This window comes from Scyliorhinus torazame, chromosome 2 (genome assembly GCF_047496885.1).
Source record: "Scyliorhinus torazame isolate Kashiwa2021f chromosome 2, sScyTor2.1, whole genome shotgun sequence".
NCBI classification, from domain to species: domain Eukaryota; kingdom Metazoa; phylum Chordata; class Chondrichthyes; order Carcharhiniformes; family Scyliorhinidae; genus Scyliorhinus; species Scyliorhinus torazame.
This window is the reverse complement of record NC_092708.1, coordinates 117,411,739-117,430,877: the sequence shown is the minus strand read 5'-3', so window position 1 is coordinate 117,430,877 and position 19,139 is coordinate 117,411,739.

Sequence of the window (19,139 nt, the reverse complement as noted above, 5' to 3'; positions counted from 1 at the left end):
CTACTAGGGACGCAAAGGCCAGAATGCCGGCCTCTTTCGCCTCCTGCATTCCCGGCTCGTCCACTACTCCAAATATTGCTAGCCCCCAGCTTGGCTTGACCCGGACTTTCACCACCTGAGATATTGCTCCCGCCACTCCTCTCCAGAACCCCTCCAGTGCGGGGCATGATCAAAACATATGGACATGGTTCGCCGGACTCACTGAGCACCTTCCACATCTGTCCTCTACCTCAAAGAACCTACTCAACCTCGCCCCCGTCAAGTGCGCTCTGTGAACCACCTTAAATTGTATCAGGCTGAGCCTGGCACACGAGGAGGAGGAATTAACCCTACCTAGGGCATCAGCCCACAACCCCTCCTCAATCTCCTCCCCCAGCTCCTCCTCCCATTTACGCATCAGCTCCTCTACCAGCGCTTCCCCCTCTTTTTTCACCTCCTGGTATATTGCCGACACCTTGCCCTCCCCGACCCATACACCCGAGATCACCCTGTCTTGTATTTCTTGTGCCGGGAGCAACGGGAATTCCCTCACCTGTCGCCTCACAAACGCCCTCACCTGCATATATCTAAAAGCATTTCCCGGGGGTATATCAAACTTCTCCTCCAGTGCCCCTAGGCTCGCAAACGTCCCATCAATGAACAGGTCCCCCATTCTTCTAATCCCCGCCCGATGCCAGCTCTGAAACCCCCCCGTCCATCCTCCCCGGGACAAACCGGTGGTTACCCCTGATCGGGGACCACACCGAGGATCCCATTGCACCTCTGTGCCGTCTCCACTGGCCCCAGATCCTTAGCGTTGCCGCCACCACCAGGCTCGTGCTATACTTTGACGGCGAGAGCGGCAGCGATGCCGTCACCAGCGCCCCCAGGCTCGTTCCTTTACAGGACGCCATCTCCACCCTCTTCCATGCCGCCTCCTCTCCCTCCATCACCCACTTGCGGATCATCGCCACATTTGCTGCCCAGTAGTAGCTCCCTAGGTTTGGCAGCGCCAACCCTCCTCGGTCCCTACTGCGTTACAGAAACCCTCTCCTTACCGTCGGGGTCCTATTCGCCCACACAAACCCCATAATACTCCTACCTACTCTCTTAAAAAAAGGCCTTGGTGATCACGATGGGAAGGCACTGAAACACAAAAAGAAACCTCGGAAGGACCACCATTTTGACCGACTGCACTCTACCTGCTAGCAAGAGCGGTAACATGTCCCATCTTTTGTAGTTCTCCTCCATCTGCTCCACCAACCTCGTCAGATTCAGTTTGTGTAGGACCCCCCAACTCCTGGCTATCTGGATCCCCAGGTACAGACTCACTTTCTCGGACCAATTTGTTAGATATCGATAGAAACTCTTACTTTGTGTTTTTATATTTCTAGCTAGTTTTCTCTCATACTCTAATTTTTCTCCCTCCTTCTAGTCATACACTGCACTTTTTATATTCTGTCCAATCTTCAGACCTGCCAACCATCCTTGCGCACTTATATGCTTTCTCTAAGTTTTATACTATCTTTAACTTTTTTACTTAACCTCGGATGGTGGAATTTTTCTTTTCATTGGAATGTATTGTACTGAGAGTCAATACTTACCTTGATTTTGAATCAACAGTCACAGTTCGGGTTTTCTTTTACAATTTTCGGGTCTTCGCATGCGCCATCCAGAAAATGGCTGCATATGTACAATTAGTGACTTTTATGTTCTTGAGGCTGGGAAGCAGTCCTGTATTACTTTACAGAAAGAAAAAATGAAAAGTGAAATGGCATGAAACTTCAGGTCAGGTGACCTGAACCAAAGCGCCATTCCAGAGGTGTCCAATGGAACAGGACACGGGGAAGAGGACAGAGAGAGGCACTAGAAGAAAATCCCAGACAGGGACAAAGACAGGTGTCAGAAAGTGGTCCCAGATGTCCGGATAAAGGAAAGCAGAGCAATAGGCTCCAAGTTAATTTTAAATTGTTTTGTCTTTCTGAATTTATATGTGTCTGTAGAGATATTGCTGAGGTATAGGATTAGTGAATATATGAATCATCTCCTTGTGCTTGTAATGAGATTTTTCCAACCTTTTAGTCTGGTGTAATATAGTTCATTTTTCACGTTTAATAAATATGTTTTGTGTTAAAAACTCACGAAAGACTCCTGTGAATTTATTCAGCAACTTTCATCCACGGTTTCTAAACAAAAAGTAGGATCTGTCAAGTTAGTTTTTACTCTGGGACCTGACTTGTCCATTATTAATATCAGCTGGGATCTTAACAAATCTGTGGCACGTGCAGATCAGAAATCCTTGAATTTAAGTGGGTCTGTGAATCCTTAAAGAAACGAGTACATGGAGGTGCTGGGCATATGAACAGGGGTTCATATGTGATATTACACTGGTTCGAACTCAAATATGGTTTTGATTGTTGCTAAACCTTTTCTGACAGATACTACAGAGTTAATAACTTGTCTACATGCACTGTGAAACCTGACAAGACAACTTAACAGTAGATTATTTTAATTCCTTGAATTTTGCTACACACATGTAGTTAGTGAGGCGGGCTTGTGGTGCAGTGGGTAGCATCCCTGTCTCTTAGCCAGAAGTTCCAGGATTGAGTCCCACCCCAGGTTCCAGGATTGAGTCCCACCCCAGGACTTGATGACAAAGTTCCCAATGCAATCACCAGGTTGAGTATCAACTTGCAAGAGGTATTCACAGACATCTTTAACCTGTCCCTACTCCACTCCGAGGTCCCCACCTGCTTCAAGAAGACCACCATCATACCGGTACCAAAGAAGAACCAGTCAACGTGCCTCAATGACTACCGACCAGTGGCCCTGACTTCAGTCGTAATGAAGTGCTTCGAGAGGTTGATCATGAAGCGCATCACCTCCATACTCCCAGAACGCCTTGATCCAATGCAATTCGCATACCGCTGCACCCGGTCCACATCAGACACCATTTCCCTGTCCCTACACTCATCCCTAGAGCATCTCGAAAACAAGGACTCCTACATTAGACTCCTATTTATTGACTACAGCTCCGCCTTCAACATCATAATCCCAGCCAAGCTCATATCAAAGCTCCAAAACCTAGGACTTGGCTCTCCACTCTGCAACTGGATCCTCGATTTTCTGACCAACAGACCACAATCAGTAAGAATGAACAACAACACCTCCTCCACAATAGTCCTCAACACCGGCGCCCCGCAAGGCTGCGTACTTAGCCCCCTACTCTACTCCCTGTACACACACGACTGCGTGGCAAAACTTGGTTCCAACTCCATCTACAAGCTTGCTGACGATACGACCATAGTGGGCCGGATCTCGAATAACGATGAGTCCGAATACAGGAGGGAGATAGAGAACCTAGTGGAGTGGTGTAGCGACAACAATCTCTCTCTCAATGCCAGCAAAACTAAAGAGCTGGTAATTGACTTCAGGAAGCAAACTACTGTGCACACCCCTTTCAGCATCAACGGGGCCGAGGTGGAAATCGTTGGGGATGTGAAAGCTTGAACTTGAGTTTCAAAGAGAGAAATAAATCAGGCAGCATGACATGTCTAGAGAAAACCTTAGTGTTATGATCCCAGTTGATGTTATAACTGGGCGGGAAGATCCTAAAATGGAACCCTGGCTCAAAAGATGGATACTTTTCTTTTCTAAAACATTGCGGAACAGTCACAGACTGTTACTTTGTTTTAACAGCAAGAAATAACATTTATTAAACATTAAAAAATGAATTATAATATAATATAGTACTTCTTTACTCTCCCCTAAGCTTAATAAATACACCGTTTTAAAGATTAACATGGCTTACAATGTACATCTTAAGCTACAATGGCCTGGCCTCATTAACTCAAAAAAAGTTCCTTTTGAGCACACAGATGACTGTGGCCAATCCGCTCTGAACCCAAGTTAGTGTCTGTAGTTTTCTCCGCAGAATCCCCCCCACCCCAACCCGCAGATGATTGTCACATGACAGTTTCCAAACTCCACGCCCAAAAACATGCTTTAAATTCTTTTCTCCTAATAAAACTTTCCCTTGGCTGTTTGCATTCCTAAATCCAGTCCAGGTTTCACAACACTTCCAAACAAAGCTTCCACTCCACTTTTAACTGAATCCAGTCCAGGATATCTTACCGACCCCTTTAGGATTTCTTGGTCTTGACTGCTGTGCAAACTGCTCGCAATTGCTTTAACTCTTGACTCCCAGACTGTATTAAAATTACATCAAATGTTTCTTCTACCTCGGAAGTCTGCTGTCCCACGTTAAATCGAGTTACTGCAATTCTCTCTTTAACTCCGAACACTTTATTTACTCTTCTTTAACTTCTTCTGAACAATACCTTGCTCTCAGTCACTTAACTCCAGACTTCTCAGTGACTCTTTCTGTCCCAATTCCCTGGTTATCTGGTCTGTAACTTGTACTTTAGGAAACCTGCCTGTTTGCAGCTTCTGTCCTGTTCAATCTTCTGGCAGAGTTGAGAAATGTTCACTCCCCGAGATGTTGTCTCCAACTGCTCTAGCTTCTAGTTAAAACTAAGAACAAAGGAAGATGGCCTACAGTTGCTAAGGAATACCCCTGCTGCTATAATTCATTCTTCATGTCACAGTCTTTAAGCACAATAGAAGCCCAGTTGGAACTTAACCAATCCCCACATTTCCAAACACCTTTGACAAGCATGAATCTAAATACAGGTTTTACACTTCCAGGCACAGAAACATTAAAAAGACTTAAAACTACACCTTATTTCTAATGTTTATCAATACAAATATAAATCCCAGAAAACTACCTTTGTTTTCCTAACATAAGAAGGCAAAAATTAGGATGATTCTGATCCTACCAAGGATTTTGATTTAACTAAAAATCTCTGTTTACTGCCTAAGTTTACAGAGCATGGAGTTGAAAAATATCTGATAAGCTGGTTTAGCCCAGTGGGCTAGACAGCTGGTTTGTAATGTAGAACAAGGCCAGCAGCGCGAGTTCAATTCCCATACCAGCTTACCCGAACAGGTGAGAATGTGGCGACTAGGGGCTTTTCACAGTAACTTCATACTTGTGACAATAAAAGATTATTATTATTTCACCTCATTTGAAAAGATATCTTTAATGATGAAGTGGCCAAAAGATGTTTGAATCTTAATGTTACAAAGTATCCTGTTAGGTACAGCTATGGCTGTGCACACACGGGCGGCACGGTAGCACAGTGGTTAGCACTGTTGCTTCACAGCGCCAGTGTCCCAGGTTCTATTCCCGGCTTGGGTCACTGTCTGTGCGGAGTCTGCATGTTCTCCCGTGCCTGTGTGGGTTTCCTCATTGTTTGGTGCTGGATGGTAAACCGGTGGCAGTCATAGGAATGCTTAAGGAATCCTCAGAAAATTGGTTTTAAAGCCAAAGCAACGGTATAGGTGAAACATTTTCTTTCAAAACCTACTAGAAAGGGGGATATGGCTCAGGGTAGTTCAGATTCTTCCTTGGCTACTGCTAAATAAGGGGCTGGTTTAGCACAGGGCTAAATCGCTGGATTTGAAAGCAGACCAAGGCAGGCCAGCAGGACGGTTCAATTCCCGTCCCAGCCTCCCCGAACAGGCGCCGGAATGTGGCGACTCGGGACTTTTCACAGTAACTTAATTTGAAGCCTACTTGTGACAATAAGCAATTCTCATTTAGGGCAGCACGGTAGCATAGTGGTTAGCACAATTGCTTCACAGCGCCAGGGTCCCAGGTTCAATTCCCTTCTGGGTCATGTCTGTGCGGAGTCTGCACGTTCTCCCCGTGTGTGCGTGGGTTTCCTCCGGGTGCTCCGGTTTCCTCCCACAGTCCAAAGATGTGCGGGTTAGGTGGATTGGCCATGCTAAATTGCCCTTAGTGTCCAAAATTGCCCTTAGTGTTGGGTGGGGTTACTGGGTTATGGGGATGGGGTGGGGGTGTGGGCTTGGGTAGGGTGCTCTTTCCAAGAGCCGGTGCAGACTTGATGGGCCGAATGGCCTCTTTCTGCACTGTAAATTCTATGATTCTATGATAAATAGAGTCAGGCTTCTGGAAGTTTTACATGTTTCGTCTCAAAGGGACCCTTATTCCTCCAACATATTCCCTTATTCCTCCAACAAAACACATTAAAAAATGTAGATTTTGAGTGATACTGGGGCAGATCAATCATTGATGGTGGCTGATACTATTTGTGTTTCATAGTTGATGAAAGAAAATACATTAATAGGAGCTAGTCATGGAATTTAAAAACATGTTCCTTTGTATCAAGTCAATTTAGTGACTTCGTAAATTGAATTGTTACAGTGGGAATTGTTTCTAGGTAACTTATTGAACAGCAGATCTAGAATTTAAAATCGGATAAGGAAGATTTTAAGAAACAGATTGGGGATCTAACAAATGAATTGAAGAAGTCTACAAAGGAGTCCGTGATCATGGAAGAAAAATTCTGAAAATGAATTGAATGCCTATATGAAGTTGTTAACCTTGTTTAATGGTTCCACAAACGATTCCGAAGCAAAGGCAAGTGAAATCACCAGAGGAGTTGCTGATCTGAATGAAAAGATTGGCAAACTTGGAAAAAGAGAGAGTAAACAAATACTTGGATAAAAGAAGTAGAAATAAAAGTTCCACTATTGTAATGTCAATCGGAAGAATATGGAACATCTCATGGATAAAGTAGAAAATGATTTGAGTAAAAAGAGGAAAGAACCCTCGGTATGTGTTTATTCATCTGGTGTTGATCAAAACAATGAAAAGAAAATATCTGTTATGGAAGAAATGAATGAGGAAAATAATTTTGAAGTTGGCTGCCAATCAGACTGGTGTCCATCGCAAACATAAAGGACCCACTGAAGGCATGTTTCCATTAACAGAGGAGAAGAGTAAGAAGATTCCCACATTCTTCTGTATTATAGTTGAGAAACCGAGGCAAAAGTCACTTGTATCACATAATATAACTGACATGCATTCTTATTTGAAGAAGGCAAGACCAGAGTACTGGTTTGCAGTCACACCAGCAAGGTTAAAAACTCGGGTACAAAATGGAAATACAAGCTAGCCATGATATTGCGAAAGAAAATTTATCTTCTGTCTTTTGTTGACCATGAAAAGAATATGGCCCAAAACCTTATTATTGTCGATATTCCATTCAGAGTTCAAAGAGAGGGTGTAAGAGAAAAGGCAAACTCTGAGTTCTGATAATCTATGATGTTTAAATTCTGCGATCATACTTATTACATGTATTGGTTTATGTTTTGGTTAAACTTTTGGAATTGTATGACATGTAGTTAAACAAAATGAAGCGGTTATCTATCTGTCTAATATATAATTCGCTATTTCTTGGAAGTTTATGTTGTAAAATTTGTGTAAAGCCATTGTAAAGAAACCTTAGGGTAAAGGTGTAACAAAATCCAATACTTACCGTAGTTCTCAATTGGTAGTCACAGTTCGGGGTTTTGTTAATGATCCTCGGGCCTGCTGTGCATGCATCAGCCACAAAACAGGCAAACATACTGATGTAAAAAAACTCACCACTATTCTTAGAATTCCCCCTATACCAAAATTAAGTTTTGACGTAATTTAAAAATTCCCAATTTCCAGAGCAATGCGGCGACTATTACTCCTACTTGTGGTTTTGTTTTGTAACGCATTTCCTGTATTAACTTGCCCTTTCTCGAGGTCCCATTGAGTATCATTAGTTTTCCCCGAATACTGTCTAAAAATCTTTAATTTATCTGATAGGTTTAGTACGTATCCCGGGCTGCTTGTAAGTGCTCCCCACATTTTAACCCATCTAGCCTACTACTAGTCCTAACTTTTTCCCTTCCTTCTTCAAACTTAATCCTTATTTTTCTTTGGAGTCTCGTCCTCTTTCTTTGTCCGAACAAGTATGTCTGTATTATTTTTTCCATCTGAAAAATCAAATGAACAGGTCAAGGGTGGAGAGGGCCCTATTCTTTAATTTGTATTTGCTATTTTTTTGGGATACTCCAGAAGTGCCCTCTCCAGGACTTCCGGATTTCCTTTGCCACCATTTCTTTCCTTTTTTTTTTTAAACTGGTTTGTTTTCCTTATCATTTATGTATATCATACAGTTAAGGCCTGTTAAGCCTCCTCCTTCTGTCATTGCACCCCCTGAGTGAGATTTGCAGAATCTCAAACTCCTCCTGTTTTGCTCACTCAGTGATCCAATCTGGTTGAAACCTTACCCTGATACATTCGGGTATTGCTACTGCTTTTACTTCAATTTCTTTATTTTTTATTATGACCGGATCTTTATGAAAGGTAAGTTCCGAACATGACATTTTAACTTCATCATCTGTCCTATCAATGCTGCTAATGGGTTTTAATTCACTGTCTTCCCACCAATAGGGCCATGTGTTTTAGTTGTGATATAATTTATTTTGCTCAAGACACCATGCTTCTCTAATTCAACTGTATGTTTACCCAGAATTTGAACAATCTTGTCTTTACATTTTACAGCTTCACTGATTACTTTCCTGCAGTTGTAGTTGGTAGCTTCACCCAAACTTCCTCTGGATTATCAATTGGTTTTAATATCTTAATTTTTCCTACATCTATTTTTATTAAATCTTTCCTTGCCATCAGATTCTCATTTCCTGATAGTGCAAGTAATTCTCATAATCTAACTTCTGGTCTAATATCTTTATTCCCTAAAGCTCCTTCCACCATACATTTAACATTCTAAACATCATTTTTCCTGCTAGTGACTTTCTTGTGAGCCATCGGGCACTAGGACCCTGGTGGAGCTGTGCCTTGTCAATTTCAACACATTCGTTTCAAAGTAATTTCCTGCAAGCAGTTCTGACTGCTCCAGAGTTAACTTCTTTATGTGTTTATGCTAAGACCAATTTAGTTCTGAACATACTGATTTACTACCTCATAATACTGATCACATTTCTGCCTGCCATTTAGAACTTCTAATTGATGTGAAACTCGGTTTTGCAAATTACAACATCTTAAAAACTACAAACACCAAAGGAAATTCACAAGTCCTTATTAAACATACACACACTCATTCATCCACCGAGATCTTGGGTCTCTACTCTGTAGGGATTCACAAATCCTTATTAAACACACACTCATTTATCCACTGAAATCTTGGATCTCTATTCTGCAGGGTTTTAGGTACTCGAACAAAAATTGAGACCCCTCCGTTCTGATAAGTCTCTCTTATGCAGGAGTTTTTTGCCTCTGTTAATTTCTTCCACTCTTGTTTCATTGCCTCATCTCTCTTGAGAGCAAGAGGTTTATCCTAATTGCCATTTTTTGGATTTCTAACTTCTGTTTCTGGTTGTCCCTTTCAGGTGCACTCTGAAATTAAGGATAAGTATCCTTTCCGGGCCCTATCCAAGGGTACTAAGGCACTATCTTCCTGTTTTAGTTAAGGGTCGATTGGTTATTGGTCTCTAAAGGTTTCTAGGCGTCCCTATTTCTCTAGGCTTTCCCTCACAATCTGCCTGACTCTATGGAAGATTTATTTTTTGGCCTCCTTTTACCAGTAATTGATGCAAGATTTTTAGTGCTATCACCAAGATGTCTTGCAGACTTCTTCCCAGGGTCAGTATCTTCTCGTCTACTGATTTTCATACCCAACCTGAGTTTTATATCCCCCCCGATCCACAGAATATCCTTACAAAAGTCAATCACACATGACTTTCCAAACTAAACTCGGCAGGTAAAGTTTGACTCACACATAGACTAGAAACTTCAAATATTCTAGCCGTTGTGCCGGTTAGAAACTTCTAATATTCTAACCGTTGTTTGGGAACTAGAAACTTCTAATATTCTAGCCCCTGTGTCGGTTAGAAACTTCTAATTTTCTAGCCTCCACTCTGCTTAACTCGAAACTTCTAATATTCTAGGCCCCACGTTGGGCGCCATGAAGTAAAAAAACTCACCTCTATTCTTAGAATTCACCCTATAACAAAGAGGGTCAATAAGACAGTCTAAATGGTGAACAGGGATTCTCACTCCCCAACTCCTATGCAGACTTAGGTGGGTGCTATTCGGGTCAATCTATATTTTCAAGTTATCCCCCGGTATAACCCATATCTTCATCGGAGATTTAATCTACTTACCACTTAGTAGCATCGATCCTGGGTCCCGTGTTGCTAAGTAAGTAAAGTAGACTTTGTAATAACTACTATTATTGCAGCTGTATAGAACCTTAGTTAGGCCACACTTGGAGTATAGTGTTCAATTCTGGTCGCCACACTACCAGAAGGATGTGGAGGCTTTAGAGAGGGTGCAGAAGAGATTTACCAGGATGTTGCCTGGTATGGAGGACATTAGCTATGAGGAGCAGTTGAATAAACTTGGTTTGTTCTCACTGGAACGACGGAGGTTGAGGGGCGACCTGATAGAGGTCTACAAAACTGAGGGGGTAGTCAGAGGCTTTTCCCCAGGGTAGAGGGGTCAATTACTAGGGGGCATAGGTTTAAGGTGTGAGGGGCAAGGTTTAGAGTAGATGTACGAGGCAAATTTTTTTACACAGAGGGTAGTGGGTGCCTGGACCTCGCTGCCGGAGGAGGTGGTGGAAGCAGGGACGATAGTGACATTTAAGGGGCATCTTGACAAATACATGAATAGGATGAGAATAGAGGGATACGGACCCAGGAAGTGTAGAAGATTGTAGTTTAGTCGGGCAGCATGGTCGTCACGGGCTTGGAGGGCCAAAGGGCCTGTTCCTGTGCTGTACTTTTCTTTGTTCTTTGTACTGTTTCAGGTTAAAACTTTAAGTTATTTTATTATTATATTTTTTCTTTTAAAAGATGCAATCACTGTCTTCACAGAAAAGTAAAAAAATCTTGCTTCTGGATTCTCCTGGTTGGTTGAAAAGACCTTCAGGTCTACCTTGACAATCTCTCTTCTTTAGCTTTTGGTCTTCCTCAGATGGATTCGCTGTTCCGCTCAGTTTCTGTGCTCTATCCTTCCCGTGACGGAGCTATGAGAGCTGACTCTGCTGGTTGTCCCCTTTTTTAGGATTTATATTCTCCTTCTAGCAGTTATTAAGTTTGTATGATTTTATCGTAAAGTAACTTTATTTTACTCTTGATTGTTCAAGGTACCTTTAATCTGAATTATTTCTAACACGACTATGTATTCATGTTGAGCATAACTTCAGCTCATTGAACTCTGATTACATCGTTTCCTTTGTAATGTTCAAAAGTGCTTTGATCCTAGAGGGGTGTTACATCAGGTTTCTGTCACTTCTAAAGTTGCCGTATTACCAAATAGTGCCCTTAGCTTGTCAGAACTCTGACTCCGATTTGGGGTTAACGTGTGTTCTCGTGGGCACGTCTCCAGCTTCCCATATTCACCTGGTGTCAGCAGGATTTCACACCTAAACATTTGTCACCCAATTCAACTGAACATCCTAGCAATTCTTTTTTAGCTGCTTACTAAAATAATTAACTTCAAAGGTGTGAAATATTGCTTTTTTCCATAAATCTAAAAGCTCAATCTGCTGTGACTTAAATGACATGCATCGGTTTTACAGCTTGAATAGTCACAAGCTGTTTTCTTAACGCCTGTTTGATAAAGGCTATCTGCATTTCAAAACCTTCTTTTGCAGCTGCTGTTAACCCTTCGTGGGATATTTCCCTACATTTTCTCATGTACCCTTTGTAGCCATCTGGGATGGCCACTTACAGCAAGAAACATGGACGTTCGCAAAGCCTAAAGGGAAATGTGGACAATGTAAGATTCAGGCAGGCTCAGAGCCTGAATGTATATTTGTGAGCAAAGAATCCAGACAGCATCGAAACCCCCAACCGATTAGCATTTTGATGGCCCATCTCCGTAAGACGAAGGACTGATATTTGAGTAACCGATACAATCCCAGACATTTCGGCGCCACTCGCTTTACTCAGGAAGCATCAACAACAGGGTCAATGACCGCTTAGGACACGCCCAGCCATCAAGGCACCCGCCCCTTTAATGGCTCAAATCGAAAACAGTGATCGGCAACTACCCAATTAATGAGGTCCAAACCGAAGGACCGCCCAAAAGAGCGCAAAACTCCCCAAGGATAAAGAGAGACACCGCATGTGTTCGATCTCTCTTAGACCTGGCACTCCAGCAATGTCCACCTCCAATTGCAGCACCACCAGAAGCAAGTTCAAGTTCAACGCCAGTTACCAGACGGATGAGCCCAGCTGAGCAGCAGTTACTTCTTCAGACCCAGTAGATCCAGATTCAAACAAAGGCCACTGTTCCTCTGACCTAAGCCAGATGCCTGAAGTTAAGTACAGTTTGTCATAATTGATAGGTGTAGTTTAACTAGTAGTGTTTATGTTGCATGTTAATTGTGTGTGTAAATAAAGTACCATTGATCTTGAACTAACTAACTGGTGTTTGGCTCTTTGATCGATATCCGGTTGAACAAATTCCCGGCAAAGATAAAGAGATAATCTTGGAGATGGCAATGAAGGCAATGGAACGCCTCATGCACCCCCAAGAACCCCAGGTCGCAGCGACCAACAGAACCGAACAGTGTCCCATATGGGAAGAGGAAATGAGGAAGTACCTAAAGGGGAAAGGATTGCCCCTATGTTCTGAGTTTTGTGCGACTGAGGAAACAGGGCCTGGTAGTATAGGACAAACCTGGTGGGATGACCTGACCGAGATCCACAAGAAGAATTTAAGTAGAGTTCGTATGCCGATGGCAATCGTGTCCTGCTTGGCACAATTGCGAGGCACAGAGGAGATTGTGAGGACGCTCCGTAGACAGCTTGAGGAGAAAGAGAGGAGTAGTGAGGGAGATGTTAGCGAGTGTGAGAGAGTAAATGAGCAATTCCGAGAGCAGCTAGCGTCGAAGGACAAGGAGATGGCTGATGCCAAACAGGCACACCAATCTTGTTTCGCTCACCTAAGTAGCTTTTAGATCCAATATGATAAGGCCTACCAAGACACGCAATGTGCGGTTTTGGTAAGAGAGGAAACAGAACACCAAGCAGAACAGTTGAAAAAACAATGCGAGGACTTAAAGGCAGCCCTCCGAGCACTCCACAGTTCCACCACGGAACAGAAGCAGAGTTTGGTAGACCATGCCAAGTGCAGGCAGCAAATTGCAAGATTGCAATCACTGCTCTCAGTTCAGAATGGGTTCAGAGATACCTTTGGCCCACAGTTAGATCAGGAAGATGGCCCCGATTGGCACAAACTTAATGAAACGGCCCATCGATATGTGAACGAAACAGAAAGTCAGAATAGAGCCCCCAGGCCCCGAAAAGGAAAGCACCCGCATCACCGACTGCACCCAACCCTATGTATCCAGTCACCACGCAACGTAGAGTCCCGACCGAAGACCAACCTGATTTTGTGTACACCACCCCACTAACCATCACCCAGTTAAGGGATGCCCGCGATAAAATTGAAACCTTTCACCCCACGTCAGACCCACACCACTTTTTTGAACGAGTTAAGCAACAGACCGTCATGTACGGTCTGGACGAGCAGGAAGAAGTAAAACTCATTGTAATGAGGCTTGACCCTTCCCGACCCACAAAATGTAGGAGGAGGTAGCCTCCAAGATATGAAAACAGCCATCTTAGATGCAATTGGCTATAATAGAGATCCAGTAGAAGGACGCAACCAGTGTAGACAGAAAAAGGGAGCGCACCCAACAGCATTTGGTGGATGCCTCTGGATCCACTTCACCGCAGTATTCGGTGATTTAACACTCGCCCATTTATCCAAAGACAATACGGCCAAATGGACTCGTAATTTAGTCGCCCACGCCACGGAGGCAGGACAAAAGGCATGTGCGAATTACGACCCCTCAGACCCGGCACACAACGAAGTGTGGGTACTGAAGCAACTATCTAGAGCTTGGGAACAATCCCTACAGACAAAGACAGAGCAGGCGAGAGTAGTGGCAAACATGAACCCCGTAAGGGCACACCAAGACCCCGCATGGGTAAATGAAGGTAGAAGTAACACGCAGCACCCTAAAGCGCAGGAATGCTACAATTGTGGACACGACGGACATTACGCCCGAGAATGCAATGCCCCCCCCGAAACAGCAACAGAATCATCCCACAAATGCCCCCCCTAGGAACAATGCCAGACCTATCCTCAGCATTAGCGCCCGTGCAGATAATTTGGCCATAAATGGCACCAATTGACGGTGTTCGGACTCCCCAACTTGGGTCTGCGACACACCTTGGGACAAGTCCGGAAGACCGGTAGTTGCAGGCACACTCCGGGGACACCCAGTAGAGTTCCTTTGGGACACGGGGGGGGTCCCGAACCACATTAACTCCTCCACGACGTACCAGTGAGATATATGGCCCACTACAGACACCATCACTCTTAGTGGCTTTACAGGACATCTCCAGCAGGGACACATTACAGCTCCTGTGGTATCCAGATCGGTAACATCAAAACTAAGCACTCAGTCGTTTTGGTAGATTTACCCCAGACAGCAGAGCACATCTTGGGAATAGATTATATGAGCTCTCACAACCTTTCTTTCCACCCCGTAAATAAGTGTGTGGAAAATGGCTAGAGCAGCACGAGCCCCCGCCACGCTCACAGTAGGAGACTACGCACACAGGATTAGCTCAGTGGGAGAGTACTGGTTTGATCCACAAACCATTACCACGGACAAAACAGTTAGAGAAGTCTTGAAGAGACATAAAGCATTGTTTGCCTAGCACAAGCACGATTGCGGTAAAATTCCAGGAATGGTCACCATTGTAAGTCCCGATCCTAAGCCCCAGAGACAATATGGTTTTCCACAGCAAGCCGAGGGAGAGATAGCTAAAGTAATCCAGAGTTTATTGGACCAAGGCATAGCTCGGCCCGTAGCCTCAACGAACAATGCCCCGATTTGGCCCGTAAGAAAACCAGATGGTTCATGGCGACTGACCATCGATTATAGGGAATTTAACAAAGTAACTCCGTTAGCAGCCCCCACTGTTGCCACGAGTCCCGAGACCATGTTAAAGCAGGGACTACAGTCAAAACTTTTCATGGTTCTGGACATTAGCACTGGCTTTTGGTCCATTCCCTTGGACAAAATGTGCCAGTACAAATTTGCGTTCACTTTCCAGGGACAGCAGTACACGTGGACATGCCTTCCACAAGGCTTCCACAACTCCCCCTCCATTTTTCACAGACAATTGACGAACGGATTAGCAAAATTTTCCCGACCCGAATGCCCCATTCAGTATGTGTATGACTTGCTCCTACAGATTGACACCAAGGAAGAGCACATTTCACCTCTTTCGGACTATTAAGACTCCTAAAAGAAATTCGCTGCAAAATCAACCCCTAAAAAGCCCAAATTCTCCAGGAAAAGGACACTTATTTAGGTACGGTCATAACGCATGGTAAGCGTGAGATAGAACAGAAACGGATCGATTCAATTGTAAAATTGCCCTTGGCCCAAAATGTTACAGCACTCCGGTCATTTTTAGGAATGGTCGGTTACTGCAGGAACCACATAGACGGTTTTGCCACAAAAGCAGCCCCACTTTCCGAGCTCCTTAAGAAACAGGCCCCATGGAAATGGCTTCCACAGCACACGGATGCTGTAGATGCATTGAAACGCGCCCTAAGCACAGCTCCCGTTTTACAGGCACCAGACCCACACTCCCCATACGCAATAGAGGTAGCGACCACCGACCGAACCCTTTCGGCCTTACTTCTACAGGAAAGGCACGATCGCTTAGGACCCGTAGCCTATGCCTCATGAGTTTTAGATCCCGTAGAGCAGGGATTTTCAGCCTGCGAACGGCACTTGCTCTCAGGTTTTTGGGCTGTCCAACACTTCCCATACATAACAGGACTCAACCCCGTAACCATTTTGACGAGCAGAACCCGGCACAGCTACTATTAGACGGTACGCTAAAAGACGGCACAGTAAGCCAAATTCGAGCAGCGCGCTGGACCTTACTCCTACAAGGACGTGACATTACGGAAAAGGGGACAAAGACGCACACGTTTCTGGCCGACAATTTACAGTATGCAGGAACCCCACATGAGTGTGCGATCATTGCAGCCAGGCACAACACATGCCCCTTTGTTCCCAAATCGGTGCCAAAAAAGACAGGCATCTGACCACAGACAACCCAGCCCACAGATAAAGCTCTAAAAATTTATGTAGATGGCTCCTCCACCATTCTAAATGGAAAAAAGATTACAGGATTCAGCATTTATGTAGAGGATGCGCAGGGATGCGCTTTAGAGGAAATCTCGTTAAAGTTGCCTGGATATTGAGGTTCGCAGGCAGCCGAGTTAGCAGCCATTGCTTACATTGTGCAGCACCCAGATTCGTTCCTGACCCCAGCAGACATATATTCAGACAGTTTGTATGTTTACAACAATTCCTGCCCCTGTGGGAATCTAGAGGATTTATATCTGCCAACGGAAATCCCCTACCCTCAGCGCCATTACTAAAACACATTCTTAAGGAAGCTAAAGGTCGAACATATGGAATCATAAAAGTTAGAAGCCACCATCGTTCCTCCACACCCGGTAACGTGAAAACAAACGCCCTAGCGAAAGTAGGCTCACGACATGGCCACTTTTGGCAACCCCCCGAGAGTGCCCCAGTACACGTGGTCCAGGTCTCACAGACCAATATTCAAGATTTGGCACAGGCACAAAAGGAAGACGACACGCTAAAGGAAATTTTAAAAGGACACTTCCCAGCTCCCTATGATAGGTTTAAAGACACGTTAATGATACACAAGGGAATCATATTAAAGGATGGTATTTATGTGGTCCCCACCCAGGACAGGAACCAGATTAATTGCCAATTCCATGACGGACACCAAGGGATAGAATCCACCCTTGCCCACCTCAGACCTCTCTGTTGGTGGCCCGATTTAAAAATTGATGTAACCCACTACATTGAGAATTGTTTGATTTGCGCCCAGAACAACCCAGACAGATATGCAAAGAAATGTCAGCTAAGACACACCCGCTCTGTTAATGACCCATGGACGAACTTGCAGTTAGACTATATTGGTCCCCTACCCCCCTGCAGAAATGGATTCAAGTATGTGTTGGTCGTCATTGACACCTTCACAAAATGGGTAGAAGCATTTCCTGCAAGAACAAACATGGCCAAAGCCATGGCACAAATTCTAACCGAGCACATTTTTACTAGATGGGGACTCCCCCGTAATATTGAGTTGGACCAAGGTTCGCACTTCACAGGCAGAATAATGAAAAACATCCTGGCGATTTTCGGAATAAAACAGAAGTTTCACATTGCCTATCACCCACAGTCCAGTGGCATTGTGGAACGTATGAACAGAAACCTAAAGGCAACACTTAGGAAGATGGTACAGCAGCACAATACGACATGGGACACAGTGCTCCCATTCACACTGATGTTTATTAGAAACACCGTATCAAGTTCGACAGGATACACCCCCCATACCCTCTTGACCGGATGACCCATGAAGGGTACTGAGTATTTATTTGGACTTGATTTGGCCAGCCCCACAGTGTGGTAGTATGTATTGGGGGTCATGTGGGACTGGAAGCCCTAATGTCATTGGCTGACAGATCCCGGGTCCTGGTTGGCCGTTGACCTCATACTCCGCCCTGAAGGCGAAGTATAAGAAGCCGGTGCCTTCCCCCGCAGGCCAGTTTACTATCGGGCTGCTGGGGAACAGACACGCTTAATAAAGCCTCATCGACTTCACTCTATTCGTCTCACGGAGTCTTTGTGCGCCACAATTTATTAAGCGTGCCTAAAAAGGACTATGGAGCTCAGGATCATTCCAGAATGCCTGAGGATCAGCCCCCATGCAGTGAATGCGGCAGCAGCCTTCAAACACTGGCAGACTTGCTTCGAGGCCTACATCACATCGACCACAGGCCGAGTCTCAGACGAACAAAAACTGCAGGTCCTGCACTCGAGGGTGAGCACGGAGATTTTCACCCTCATTGAAGACACCCGCGATTTCCAGACGGCGTTCACAGCACTGAGAAGTCTCTACGTTCGCCCAGTTAACCAAATCTACGCTCGCTACCAGCTCGCGACAAGACGGCAAGCTCCCGGAGAATCGATGGACGAGTTCTACGCCGCGCTGCTGATTCTGGGAAGAGCCTGCAGCTGCCCGTCGGTGAATGCAAACGAACATACGGACATGTTAATGCGCGATGCTTTTGTTGCAGGTATGCAATCCTCCCAAATCTGCCAAAGACTTCTAGAAAAAGAGTCGCTAGGACTCTCAGAGGCACGGGCCCTGGCAGCCTCGCTGGACGTAGCCGCGCGTAATACCCGCGCCTACGGCCCCGACCGCGCGGCAGGCCGGGGACAGCGGTGGTCGGGGTCAAGGTAGGTGGCGCCGGCGGGTCAGGCGTGGGGCGCGGGACGGGGGTGAGGGTGGCGTTCGGGATGCGAAAAACCCCCTCCTCTCTGTGGAGAGTGTTGGCCGGCACCCAAATCGGGAGCGCCGGCGGCGGGTCGTATATGGACTGCGGGGAGGGGGGTTGGGGAGTGTAGGCGGCGTGCAGGGCTCCCAGTTCTCCCGGGACCGCGGTGGTCGGGACCCAAAATGGCGGCGCCTGCGGGTCGCACATGGCGTACTGGGGGGGTTGGGAGGTATAGACTGCCTGTATGGCTCCCTGTTCTATCCTCAGGACCAGCCCTGTAAACCCTTACCACCATACGAAGCATCACCCCGCCGGGTCCATTTTTGACAAGGGGTGAATGTGGTAGTATGTATTGGGGGTCATGTGGGACTGGAAGCCCTAATGTCATTGGCTGACAGATCCCGGGTCCTGGTTGGCCGTTGACCTCATACTCCGCCCTGAAGGCGAAGTATAAGAAGCTGGTGCCTTCCCCCGCAGGCCAGTTTACTATCGGGCTGCTGGGGAACAGACACGCTTAATAAAGCCTCATCGACTTCACTCTATTCGTCTCACGGAGTCTTTGTGCGCCACACACAGTCACCGCCCTTACCCACGAAAAAGCGGTCCAAAACATAATGGAGAATATTAAAGCTGCAGCTGTTTGACTAGGCACTAGGAAAAAGCAGAGTAAGGCCTGCTTTGAGAGAACAGTACACCCGATAGAATATACAGTCGGACAGCAAGTCATGATCTCCCTGTACAATCCTAGTTCATTCCTCTCCCCAAAATTTGAAGGACCCTACTCAATTTCCGATAAAGTAAGCCCCTCAAT